This window comes from Myxine glutinosa, chromosome 8 (assembly GCF_964187855.1).
Source record: "Myxine glutinosa chromosome 8, kmMyxGlut1.1, whole genome shotgun sequence".
Classification (NCBI taxonomy): Eukaryota; Metazoa; Chordata; class Myxini; order Myxiniformes; family Myxinidae; genus Myxine; species Myxine glutinosa.
Window position 1 is genome coordinate 147,958,579 of NC_136268.1, and position 12,907 is coordinate 147,971,485.

Here is a 12,907-nt window from a genome sequence, read left to right on the forward strand (position 1 = left end):
AAATTATGACGCACTGCAAGATGGCTCCTCTGGAGCTTGGCAGGCAATGCGGACATGCGTGGCAATGACGTCATGACACTCGCTCATTAGGTTGGAGAACCAAATTACAGATACTAATATATATATCGATTTTAGCCCCATCACTCATGGTGAATAAATTACTCAAAAAATTATCTGATCTCGATCCGGATTCAAATCTTCACCAAAACTGATTCAATTCTTCCTGGTCACACACCAAACCTCTTCCACCAAATTTCGGCCAAATCTGTTCATAACATTTTGAGATATCCTGTTCACAGACAGACAGAAATAAAAACAGACAAACAGACAAGGGTGAAACCATAACCTCCATCCACATTCGGTGGCAGAGGTAACTAGAACGGCACTCGGGTAGGGTGCACAGTGCACACCTCCGCCAAGTTGCACCATTTATGTTTTGTAGCCCACTGATAGGCCGGACCCGGATATTCACCAAAATCGAATTAAATTCATCATTGCACCCAACTTGTCCACCAAGTTTCATCCGAATCCATCTGTAACTTTTTGAAATATCATCCGACATATTGGTTTTAATCAATCTCTCAATGGTGAAGAATTACTTAAGAAATTTGAGTATCTGGATCCAGATGTGGATCTTCACGAAAATCGAATTAATTAGTCCTTGGCACACACCCAACATGTCCACCAAGTTTCGTCCAAATCCGTCCACAACTTTTTGAGATATCGTGCTCACGGGCAGACAGACAGGGGTGAAAACATAACCTCCGCCCACCTTCGGTGGAGGAGGTAACTCTATGTTGCAATACCAATCTGATTTAAAGTAATACAACGTGTATATCACTGCATAAATATATAAATAATAACCACCTTTAGAGGCCATTTTTCCCCGCAAGCGGGGGTTGGCCTTTTTCGGGAACCGTGGTTGTTGTTGTTTTTTGGTCCCCTTTTTGAAGCAATGTTTTACGGCCGGATGCCCTTCCTGACGCCAACCCTTTTTGCCGCCTTTAACGACAAACAGGGAATTACCAGTGAACTGGTACTCAATTAGCCGACCTCGGAAGGATGACAGGCTGAGTCAACCCCCCTGGCGTTAATTCAGCGATCGACCGGGATTCGAACCCAGGATCCTAGGATCCCAAGCCGGCACCCTAGCCGCTAGCCCAACACCAGGGATTATTTCATGCATGATCAGACATTATTTCCACGGGGTTAAAGTTGAGATAAGACACAAAACTGTGCTAATTTACCTGCGACCTTATCCACTTGCAGCACTCCTCCACATTGCAAACTTGCGTGCTACCTCATTCACCTGTTAGAAATTCAAAGACAGGGGCAGAACCAAAAATAAGACGATGACAGGCATCAACATTTGTCTCTTAAAATTATGATGTGCAGTGTTCATAAAGCTTCGACAGCAAAGAAATACATTCACGCTTGGCCTAACCAACAAATAAATCACAGGCAAGTTGATGCTCAAATGCAACTCTAAAACAATAAGAGCAGATTAATCAAGCATAAAGCAAACGAGGGTTCAAATTGACAAATATTTCGAAAAGAAACAATACAGAAAAAGGAAAAGTTGAAAATTCAACAATTGAAATACGAATCCTGTGATGTTAAAAAATGTTTCCTTTACACTGTCAAGTCTGCCAAACCCCATTGAAGCAGTTGTGTATAATGTTGATACGTGGAAGGGGATTCCATTGCGAGAGTGCGCTAAGAATAGCTTGGTCCATGTGCTCGAGAAGCTTAGATGTACACCTGCATTAGGGAACTGTCAGAGATAAGTGGTATGTAACATGTGCACTGCAGGGGCAGTGATTGTAACCTTAGGGTAGAATAGGGTAATATTGTATTGTGTAAAACCTCCTGTACAGGCAAGGACAGGTGGAGGACATGTGAGCACTAAGGCACCACAAGGGCACTTCCTTTAAATGGACATAATCACAGGCTGTTTGCCCAGAGGAATTCAGACTATGGCAGCATAGTAAGCTGCAGATGGCGGAACACTTTTACGTGGGACCTCTCCACATGGCGGGATGGCCCAGAAGATGGCACCGCCAACAGGTAGTTGGGCATACACGACTTTTCAGTCTTTTGGGACTCCTTTTTAAGCACCCAGCTGGTCACTGTCATTGGCCATCCAATCCCTAAACCTAAAGGCTTAAAAGTCGTGTACGCCCATGTGTGCGGTAGATAACAGTTGGTGTGAGATCAGCTATATCTATCTATCTATCTATCTATCTATCTCTCTTTATTTCTTTCTTTCTTGCACAAGCGCACACACACACACACACACACACACACACACACACACACACACACACACACACACACACACACACACACACACACACAAACACACACACACACACACACACACACACACACGAATGGAGGTGGATACATTGAGACCTAGTCGGTCTGCCCTCCACATCCTGAGACCCACCCACGTGTGAAGATAGCAGCCAACAACAGCATCTTGCGCACGCATGGACCAACATGTATACGCGTATGCACATGCACACATACACACATACATGCATGCATGCATGCATACACGCATGCATGCACACGTACATTCACACACATACATGCACGCACGTACACTCGAATACGGAGGTTTGCATGAATACACAGAGGTGGATACTTTGAGACCTGGGGGGACTCCGTTCTACCTTCTGAAAGCCACATATTGAGATAACAACTAACAACACACACAAACACAAACACAAACATACACATACACATACACACACACACACACACACACAAAATTAAAAAACGGATGAATATGCAAATCTCAGCCAATGTACTGTAGATAGAAACCTTCATCTCTGATTACAAGTCAATCTCTTGCTTTTTTACATCTAAGAAACCAAATCTATTACAGGCCAAGCATTTTATTATGTCTAAAAAAATACAAATCTTGTAATTTTATTCAATGCCAATTTTTGGACATTCAAATTTTGTGAATTAAGGTATGGTCATACATTAGCAGAGTTATGTGTAGAGTATGCAGAGTGTCTACATTAAGGTGCACAGCTGTGCATGGTCCATATTTGCTACTGGCAAATAGTGAGGTCTACCTTCAGCCAAATAACAAATGAGGACCTCAGTGGGAAAGACCTACAAACTGCAGAACCCCCTTTTGCCAATAGAAACTAAGGCCGACGGTGAAGCTTGTGTTAATACATCACATGCAGGACAAGGATATGAGGTTACGTCGGTGTACTCGTACAGCAATTACAAGGAAGTTTGCATATATCTAAAGTGCAAAGAATGCTCAAAGATTCTATATGAGAATCCAGCAAAAACTGGAGAAAACCACGGAGGCAGGAAGAGCAACTCCCAGGTCCAGATCACGTATTATTTGCACCTCTTTGTGTTCGGTCTTTGCACAGTCACTGATGGCCATACTCATGTTGTTTGAAGCAGAAAGAAGCTAAAAGGTTGATCAAAAAGAAAAATCAATTCCTCTGTCAAGACTCTTCACTCTTTCAAGTCAAGACACTTCACAAGCCTTCACTCTTTCATTCCTCTTTTCTCCCGCCTCTGGAACAAACTCCCTCACTCCCTTCAATCCCACTCCTCCCTCCAGGTCTTTAAAACAGCTGTTCACCACCATCCCTTATCTTCCCCCATCCAAAACCTTGATCTTTTCTACCCTCGCTAAGTCACCCCAGTTACACCTTCTTGAAATTCCAACTTCTTTCCTGGAAGTCCTTGCAGTGTCCATATGTTTTATACCTCTCCCACCTCCCCCCAAGCCCTCTCCCTCCCACAGTTCTCTCGATGTCCCTGCTCTCAAATGTTGTGTTTGTGTCCTTCCCCCTCTCTCCCCATCTCGTCTCCCGCTCCCCTTATTTTGTGTTTTATGTGTCGGTTTGACTTTTTGTGTGACTAATGTTAGCTCTTTCACGAGCCTCGATCTTGTATACAAAAAAAAACAAAAAAAACAGAAAGTATAAAAGGGAAAAGCTGTAATAATGAAAATTAAAAAGAAGACAGACTTGACCGAATGAGGACACATGCTCATTATTGGGTTCTTCTTAGGTTTCTCACCAAATTAAATTCTGTATTTTATTTTTAGATAAATTAGATATTAATGAGAAATATAAGATAAATTAGAAATAAATTATATTTAATTAGATTATAAATTTAAATTAGAAATAAAATTTTTGATAAATTAGAAATTAGATAAAATTAGATTAGAATTAGATATTAATTAGATTCTGTATGGCACCCATTTTATTTATTTGACTTTTTGTTGTGTTTTAAAGGTCCAGTGTAAGCTTGTGCCCCCAAAAGGCAAAGACAACAAATAAAATGCAACGCAAACAAACACAGAACATAAGACTTGAACCTGCGGTCTCGGTCATTAAGGGAACGGCTTTGCTAAGAATCTCAAGGCTGCACGATATATTTGGCCACGATGGCCCAAAGGGATCACTGCTGTCAAGTGAGCCACTGCAGCCAGGACAATGTTATGGCTTGCAATCTCTCGCAAGATTGAGCGTAGGAGAACACCCAATGAGAAAATGAAAGAGAGCACGACAACGTAGCTCAGGCCTTCTGCGGATGCCCGTGTTGCCTGTAATTTGCTGTGCATTTACATGATATTTACGGTGCAAAACAAATACTACACTTTCGCCGTCACTACAACGTCTCCATCTTGTACGCCCTCATCTCTTACCAAATTGCTTTCTTCCATGCTTTTGAAAAAACAAATTCAGCCAAACTTGAAACAACTTATCTCGACGACATTACGAGTTATCACATCAATGCTGAAGATCTGCATCTCCACTCACGTTTCAGTATTGTCGTGTCGAGCGCCGCCGTCAAAAAGACGAAGCGATTCAAGTTCACCCGGAGCCTTTAATTGCTGTTGCTTTAAATTTTGTAATGGAAATTCTTCGTTCAACGTGCAACAAAAACTGAGGGTCGGTCAGCAGGTTTTTCGTTATTCCATTGTCTGCAATGAAAATAGTTTGCTCGTATGACTAACACAAGAGAGCAAGGATTTGGTATTTGGGGAATTGTTTTTAGATAAAGGCCTTGCAATCACTCCCGGAAGAAGTATCTAAGTGCTCCACTGTAACGAAACTTGTTGAATTCACAAGTTTTTCTTTTCACAAGATTCTCAAGTTTTCAGCTTTTACAGATAAACGCAGGTTTGCATTTGGACACACTAAGAGGGTTAGATAAGCCGATGGTAACCAAATTATGTATTTGTTAGACGTTGGAAATGCTTTACCCGTTTAGACATCGGCCGGTACAAACCACAGGGCGCTCTGCTCTATTTAAAGATGCCAATGGCATGCAGCTCGAGTTCTTTTTGTAATGGCAGCATCATGTTTCCACCAAATGCCATGCGTGTTTTCTAGCACAAGGCATCGCAGTGGAATCTAAGGCTTGTGAAACAACAACAAAAAGAAAATATATTTCAGTAAAACATGATAAAAATAAATCACAGAAACAAATTAGACAGCACTCGGTAGAGCACATAGCTCCGCCAGGCTGAATACTTTAAGTTTTGTACCCACAACTTTTTGAGACATCGTAATACGAGTATATATATATCAGTCATTATGCGACTTCATACCATCAGTGGGGAACCACCAGTAAGGTGCAGCAGTAGCTGTATGGGACAGTGGGACACCTTACTGGCGGTTCCCCACTGATGGTATATGAATGAATGAATGATCGTTTTAAGGCCATTTTCCCCGCTAGAGCGGGGATTAGCCTTGCGGGCCCCATGACAATCATGGTTCCCTGTTTGAGGCAATGTTTTTATGACAACCCTAACAACCCTAACCCTAACCCTAACTAACCCTTCATGACGCCAACCCTTGGTCACGCTCTTACGATGCGCAGGGATACGGTGTACCTATTCTAAATCGGGGTACACACCGGGATCATTCATCCCAGCAAGCTGGTACTCAATTTGCCGACCTCGGAAGGATGACAGGCTGAGTCAACCCCCCTGGCGTTAATTTAGCGATCGGCCGGGATTCGAACCCAGGACCCTAGGATCCCAAGCCGGAACCCTGACTGCTAAGCCAACACCAGGCTACACAACACCAGGTTCCCCACTGATGGTATGAAGTTGCATAATGACTGATATAAAATCTGAAAGGTTTTCAGAGTTACAAGTGTATGGAAGGCTCACTGCGTTGCCCTGATGAAGCCCCAACAAGGGCGAAACCAGGTTGGTAACTGTGAGTTTGGCATACACTTGTGACAGTCTCTGAACGAAGATCTAAATTATGACGCACTGCAAGATGGCTCCTCTGGAGCTTGGCAGGCAATGCGGACATGCGTGGCAATGACGTCATGACACTCGCTCATTAGGTTGGAGAACCAAATTACAGATACTAATATATATATCGATTTTAGCCCCATCACTCATGGTGAATAAATTACTCAAAAAATTATCTGATCTCGATCCGGATTCAAATCTTCACCAAAACTGATTCAATTCTTCCTGGTCACACACCAAACCTCTTCCACCAAATTTCGGCCAAATCTGTTCATAACATTTTGAGATATCCTGTTCACAGACAGACAGAAATAAAAACAGACAAACAGACAAGGGTGAAACCATAACCTCCATCCACATTCGGTGGCAGAGGTAACTAGAACGGCACTCGGGTAGGGTGCACAGTGCACACCTCCGCCAAGTTGCACCATTTATGTTTTGTAGCCCACTGATAGGCCGGACCCGGATATTCACCAAAATCGAATTAAATTCATCATTGCACCCAACTTGTCCACCAAGTTTCATCCGAATCCATCTGTAACTTTTTGAAATATCATCCGACATATTGGTTTTAATCAATCTCTCAATGGTGAAGAATTACTTAAGAAATTTGAGTATCTGGATCCAGATGTGGATCTTCACGAAAATCGAATTAATTAGTCCTTGGCACACACCCAACATGTCCACCAAGTTTCGTCCAAATCCGTCCACAACTTTTTGAGATATCGTGCTCACGGGCAGACAAACAGACAGACAAACAGGAGTGAAAAAACATAACCCCCGTCCATCTTTGGTGGCAGAGTTAGTGACAGGATATGCTTAAAAAACATAATTCATTATGCTAATTTTAATGCAGCCTGTGGATACCGATTGCATCAATCAATACTGGGACCGACGCTGTGTCGATGATGCAGTGCCCCCTGTTGGTCATGATGCCGGTGATAGCTCGCCTACTTTTCCTGGTCACCGTGGGATCAATAACATCCACCAACTAATGCTGGCAGAAGGGATGCCAAGTTTATAGTACATCCGAGGAATAGCACACACATCGATACCTCAACATACCTCCGCAACACCAGGGTGACAATTTATAGCTGGGTCGGGATTCAAACCCAGGATAGACGGCTCGGTGTTGATTGCGTTTGCCTCTATGCGACCCTGCTAGCCCAAAAGCACAAGAGACCAGTATGACTAAACTAACGTACATGCAACCATAGACACAGACAGGTTGAGTGGTAATCAAACAAGCAAAATAAAAACAAGGTTGGGAGGAGAAGGGATTATATGTTCCCGTTGGTATGTCTACATCTATCTATATATTTACAGTTTTATATATATATATAACCATAAACCACGGTCCGTGAAGCTGTACGTCTGTCCGTCCGGGAAGCCGTGAAGCTGTGTGATTATATGTCTATTAATTACGTATTGCTTGAACGCCAGCTGCATCCCGTCTATTAATTATGTATGTCCATTAATATACCTTTCGACTGCTGAAACACCTTAAACATTTGAAGACCCTCAAGTCCCCCAAGACCCTCAAGACCACCAAGTCCATGAGAGTCCACAAAGATCCAAAACGACCCCGAAGACTCTAAAAGACCCAGAGGACCCAAAACCCCCCCAAAGACCCCAAAGACCCAAGAGGCCCAGAAGACGCAAAATACCCTGAAGACCCAAAAATACCCTGAAGATCCAAAACACCCCAAAGACCCTTAAAGACCTCAAAGACCAAAAAATACCCCAAAGACCCAAAAGACCATCCTGAGACCCACCCACGTTTGTTTTATACCGTGTACCCCACCCCAGCTCACTCCCTTCCGCAGATCTGTCGATATCCCTGCTCTCTACTACAGTATATGTGCTTCCCTATCTCTACCCCTCTCGTCTCCCGCTCCCTTTATTAACGCACAGGTTGTAAACCTGGTGCGTTATAGCGTTTGCCTGGGAATTTCTGTCTCTCCAAAAGTGAAGCTCCAACAGTGTAGACGTTTCTGTCGCTCAGATGTGTAGACAGTTTCTGTCGCTCAGATGTGTAAACATGACGTCATCAAATCTATATTTAGGCTAACCATGGGCTACCCCTTTGGCTGGTACGCGGCCGCTCGCTAGTACATAATATAGGATATATTTGTTATATGTTATGTTATAGGATATATAGGATATATGTTATATGATATAGGATATATATAGGATAGGTTATAGGATATATATGTTATAGGATAGGAATATAGGACCCAAATGACCCAGAGGACCCAAATGACCCAGAGGACCCAAATGACCCAGAGGACCCAAATGACCCAGAGGACCCAAATGACCCAAATGACCCAAATGACCCAGAGGACCCAAATGACCCAAATGACCCAAATGACCCAGAGGACCCAAATGACCCAGAGGACCCAAATGACCCAGAGGACCCAAATGACCCAGAGGACCCAAATGACCCAAATGACCCAGAGGACCCAAATGACCCAGAGGACCCAAATGACCCAGAGGACCCAAATGACCCAGAGGACCCAAATGACCCAAATGACCCAGAGGACCCAAATGACCCAGAGGACCCAAATGACCCAGAGGACCCAAATGACCCAGAGGACCCAAATGACCCAGAGGACCCAAATGACCCAGAGGACCCAAATGACCCAGAGGACCCAAATGACCCAAATGACCCAGAGGACCCAAATGACCCAGAATTTCTGTCTCTCCAAAAGTGAAGCTCCAACAGTGTAGACGTTTCTGTCGCTCAGATGTGTAGACAGTTTCTGTCGCTCAGATGTGTAAACATGACGTCATCAAATCTATATTTAGGCTAACCATGGGCTACCCCTTTGGCTGGTACGCGGCCGCTCGCTAGTACATAATATAGGATATATTTGTTATATGTTATGTTATAGGATATATAGGATATATGTTATATGATATAGGATATATATAGGATAGGTTATAGGATATATATGTTATAGGATAGGAATTTTGTACATTTAATAAATTTTTAAGATTACAAAACTATTTGTTTTGTATTTATGGATGTTTAAATCAAAAGAAAAGTACATAATGTGAATACTAGTAGCAATTTTACAAAAACCATGGCATAATTTCAAATCTTGACCCGAGATGATAATTATGCTACATCATAATTTCCATGTGCCAACCTGGGCGGAATCCAAGTGGATTCACTTGTTATATGTTTCATGCGTTTCTCTTTGTGTTTTTTATGTGTTAACCCTTACATGAGCCTCGACTTTGTATACAAATTTTTATTTATTTAGAAATACCAAGAAATAAAAGCTGACGTTCTGTGTTCCTGTCTCATATTAATCCTTTGGTCTCAAATCCAAATTCCTTGAGTATATCGCAATGATAACAAATTTGACTTCACTGTTCCAATACGTATGGCGGGCACTGTATATCCAGCATTACACCATTACACAACCCCACAAAGGGAAAGTTTTCATTTATTTAATTAAAATCGAACAGAATTGACGAAGCTAGATATATAGGTACATGGTGCCTTGCACATGCTTATGTTTTTCTGATACATTATCAAAGTGTCATGGAGGAGTTCTCTACATTTCAAATGCAGGACAAGGTCATTTTGAAACCATTCGTGAACTTTCCATGAAGTCATGACATGTGCATGAACGAGACAATAGACAGTATATGGGATTTTAACCGGGCATCATACAAAGCTCTGTGCCAAGGGAGAACACCAAGCAGGATGGCTTCGGTATTTTGGGAAAGTCACATTTTCTTCCCATTGGGGCAGAAAAACCTAGCAGGATGAAGGATAACAACAAATCACGGATGTGTCCTCAGAAGTTGCATTTTCATCCCAAACATCTTCAGGCTCGGTACGAGAAGCCAAGTCAAAGATCGAAGACTTGAGATGCAAAGCCAAGAAGTCATATTCACGTTCCGGAGATGCACCGTCAGCATTTCCTCGCATGTTGAGATGTTTATAGACCACTCCGTTGTTCAAGTTTCCATAACACCCACCGCCCCATCGATGACATCAACTTGGCTGTGCAACCATTTTTGAGCAGCTACACCACACCACCCACAGCTCGTACTCAAATAGCTCTTTTTGAGACCGAGCACAAAGTTGCTAAGAGCAACCTCGCGTTATCTGATGGGATAAGAATCTGACTTCCCTTTAACAATAACGTGCCCACCGCTCAGGTGGAGTACACATGCGTCAATGGAGGCATGGTGTGCTCGGCGTGCAAAAGCTGTCAATCCATTTAACCAAATATTGTGCCGACAATGTGACAATACTCGTTTTGATACTCATTTGGGTACATCAGAGCATCCTTTGAATATGGAGTCCAAAAGAGGATTTGCTTGCGCCAGGCTCACACATTCTTGAGAAAAAAAACAGAAACACTCGGGAGAACGCACACCTCTGCCAGGCTAAACAGTTTACGTTTTGTATCCCAAATCCCACTGATAGGCCTGATCTGCATCTGCACCCGAACCAAGATCGAATCGGCTTGTTCGTGTATCTTACCCAACTCAACCACCAAGTTTCGTCATAATCCGTGTCCAACGTTTTGAGATATCGTGCTATTTATCGTTTTTAGGCCGATATCTCAATGGCGAAGAATCATTCATTCATTTATTCATTCATCTCAATGGCGAAGAATCACTTGAAAAAATTATCATATCCGGATCTGGATGCATATCTCCACCAAAATCGAACAAATTCGTCCTCGTCACTCACCCCGACCAGTCCAAGAGGTTTCGTCTGAATCTGCACGTAACTTAGAGATATCGGGCTCACGGACCAACAAACAGACAGACAAACAGGGTGGAAAACATAAGCTCCATCCACCTTCAGTGGTGGACGTAATAAATAAATAGTTTCCCAGTGAAGTGTATCATTTTGGAGGCGATTTTCCCAGTGAACATGGTTTTTAAATGGTTTTTTTGTCTCAGTGCATTTTCAAAAAAAGATGGCAACTTCAATGTTCTGTTATTCCAAGAAATGTGTTATCTCATGTGCAACACCGTCAGCAAACATCGTTCCTCACAAAGTGCATTTTGCAAGTTTTATCTTTACATCCGCTGGCCTAATATGTTATCTACATGAACAGAGGGCTCCACCCATGAAAGAAGAATTCAACTGGAGAGCATCTGGAAATGCAAAGCCCATCCACCATCGGCGATGGATTCGGACTTCTTCTTCTTCTGTATGCGAAACTTGATGAAAACAGCTAAAAATACAAAAATATTGATGTTTTTAGGCAACCCTTTACCTTTTGATTTCAAAAGCAATAGGCTTCAGTGACCCAATATGTAAATCCTGCTCAAATTTCAAATCAATCGGATGGAAATTGACGATTTCGTGACCTCGACCATTGACCTTTTGACCTCGACTGACCACAGGTTACACTCGATGAATTGGGTCATATTGAGTCACTGACATTGATATAACCAACAATAATATTTTATGCAACCTTGACCTTTGACCTTTTGAACTAGAAAAAAAAAACAATAGGCTTCCAGCTTTTGATTGGTGAACCAATTCAGTGACCCAATATGCAAATCTTACTACAATTCACCAAATGTCCGTCTGTCCGTCCATTCCCAGGTAACGCAAAAACGGCTGAACCGCAACGACATTTTGGGTGGGTAATCCTGGGACCCCTGGAGTAAAATAGGCTATATTGTTTTTCCAATTTTTTTTCCAATTTTCCAATTTTTCAATTTTCCAGATTTTACAAACACGATGGAATTATATTTACCGTTATGAACAGTGATGTGGTTTTTATTGAGATTCTACAAATACTGTTTAGATTTTGATGATTTGCGTGTGATATATGATTTAACGGATGTTTATATAAATCGTTTGAAATAAAAAATCCTTCAATTTCTGATATTTTGCCTTTTCATTTGGGCCTCCCAATTGAAGCCCTGCCCGTAGGGGGGAGGGGGGGGGGGGTACCGTTGCTAGTTCTTAAAATATCAGGTCAATCAGATGGAAATTGACGATTTTATGCATCCTTGACCTATGACCTTTTAACCAAATCAGTAATTTGTCTTCTCTATATTCTCATAATAAAGATTTGTTGAAAATTTGATGACAAAAGCTCAATGGTGAAAGGGTTATGGCCCAGACAGACAGACACAGAATTGATTGCAAAAAAACCCATTGCCGGCTGCGGAGGGGACGGGCTAATGACACTAATGCATTTGTTTTAACATCCTGCCAACTGATCAGTACCATTCATGTTATAGCAAAAATATATATATTATTACAGGCCTATGTCATCAATAGATTGCTCCAAGCATTCAAAGCATCAACATTCAACATAGACATACCAATGTTTTCCATAAGACAACTAGAACGACACTCAGTAGAGCGCATACATCGACCAGGCTGAACAGTTTATGTTTTGTATTCCAGTGATAGGCCAGATCTGCATCCGTACCTGAAACAAAATATAATCCGCTAGTTCTTGTCAACGAACAAATTATTCCACCTAGTTTTGACCGAATCCGCCCATAACTTTTTTAGATATCGTGCTTTTTCTCGTTTTGGTCCGATCACTCAATGAATGAAGAACCACGTTTAAAAAATTCTCTGATCCAGATCTTCACCAATGTCAAATCAATTCATTCTCGTCACACACCCAATCTGTCCAC

General features: G+C 42.1%; 1 protein-coding gene across 8 annotated transcripts in view; it reads right to left on the reverse strand.

Annotated features, from left to right (window-relative positions):
- Positions 1-12,907, reverse strand: part of ZMIZ1 (zinc finger MIZ-type containing 1) — a 338,869-nt gene that overhangs the window by 188,061 nt on the left and 137,901 nt on the right. For 7 of the 8 annotated variants that reach the window (XM_078783821.1, XM_078783818.1, XM_078783815.1 and 4 more), the window contains one exon: positions 1,248-1,309. The exons of the other annotated variant lie outside the window; for it this stretch is intronic. The gene's annotated coding sequence lies outside the window, so the exon portion shown is untranslated. The remainder of the gene's footprint in view (positions 1-1,247; positions 1,310-12,907) is intronic. 8 annotated transcript variants of the gene reach the window in all.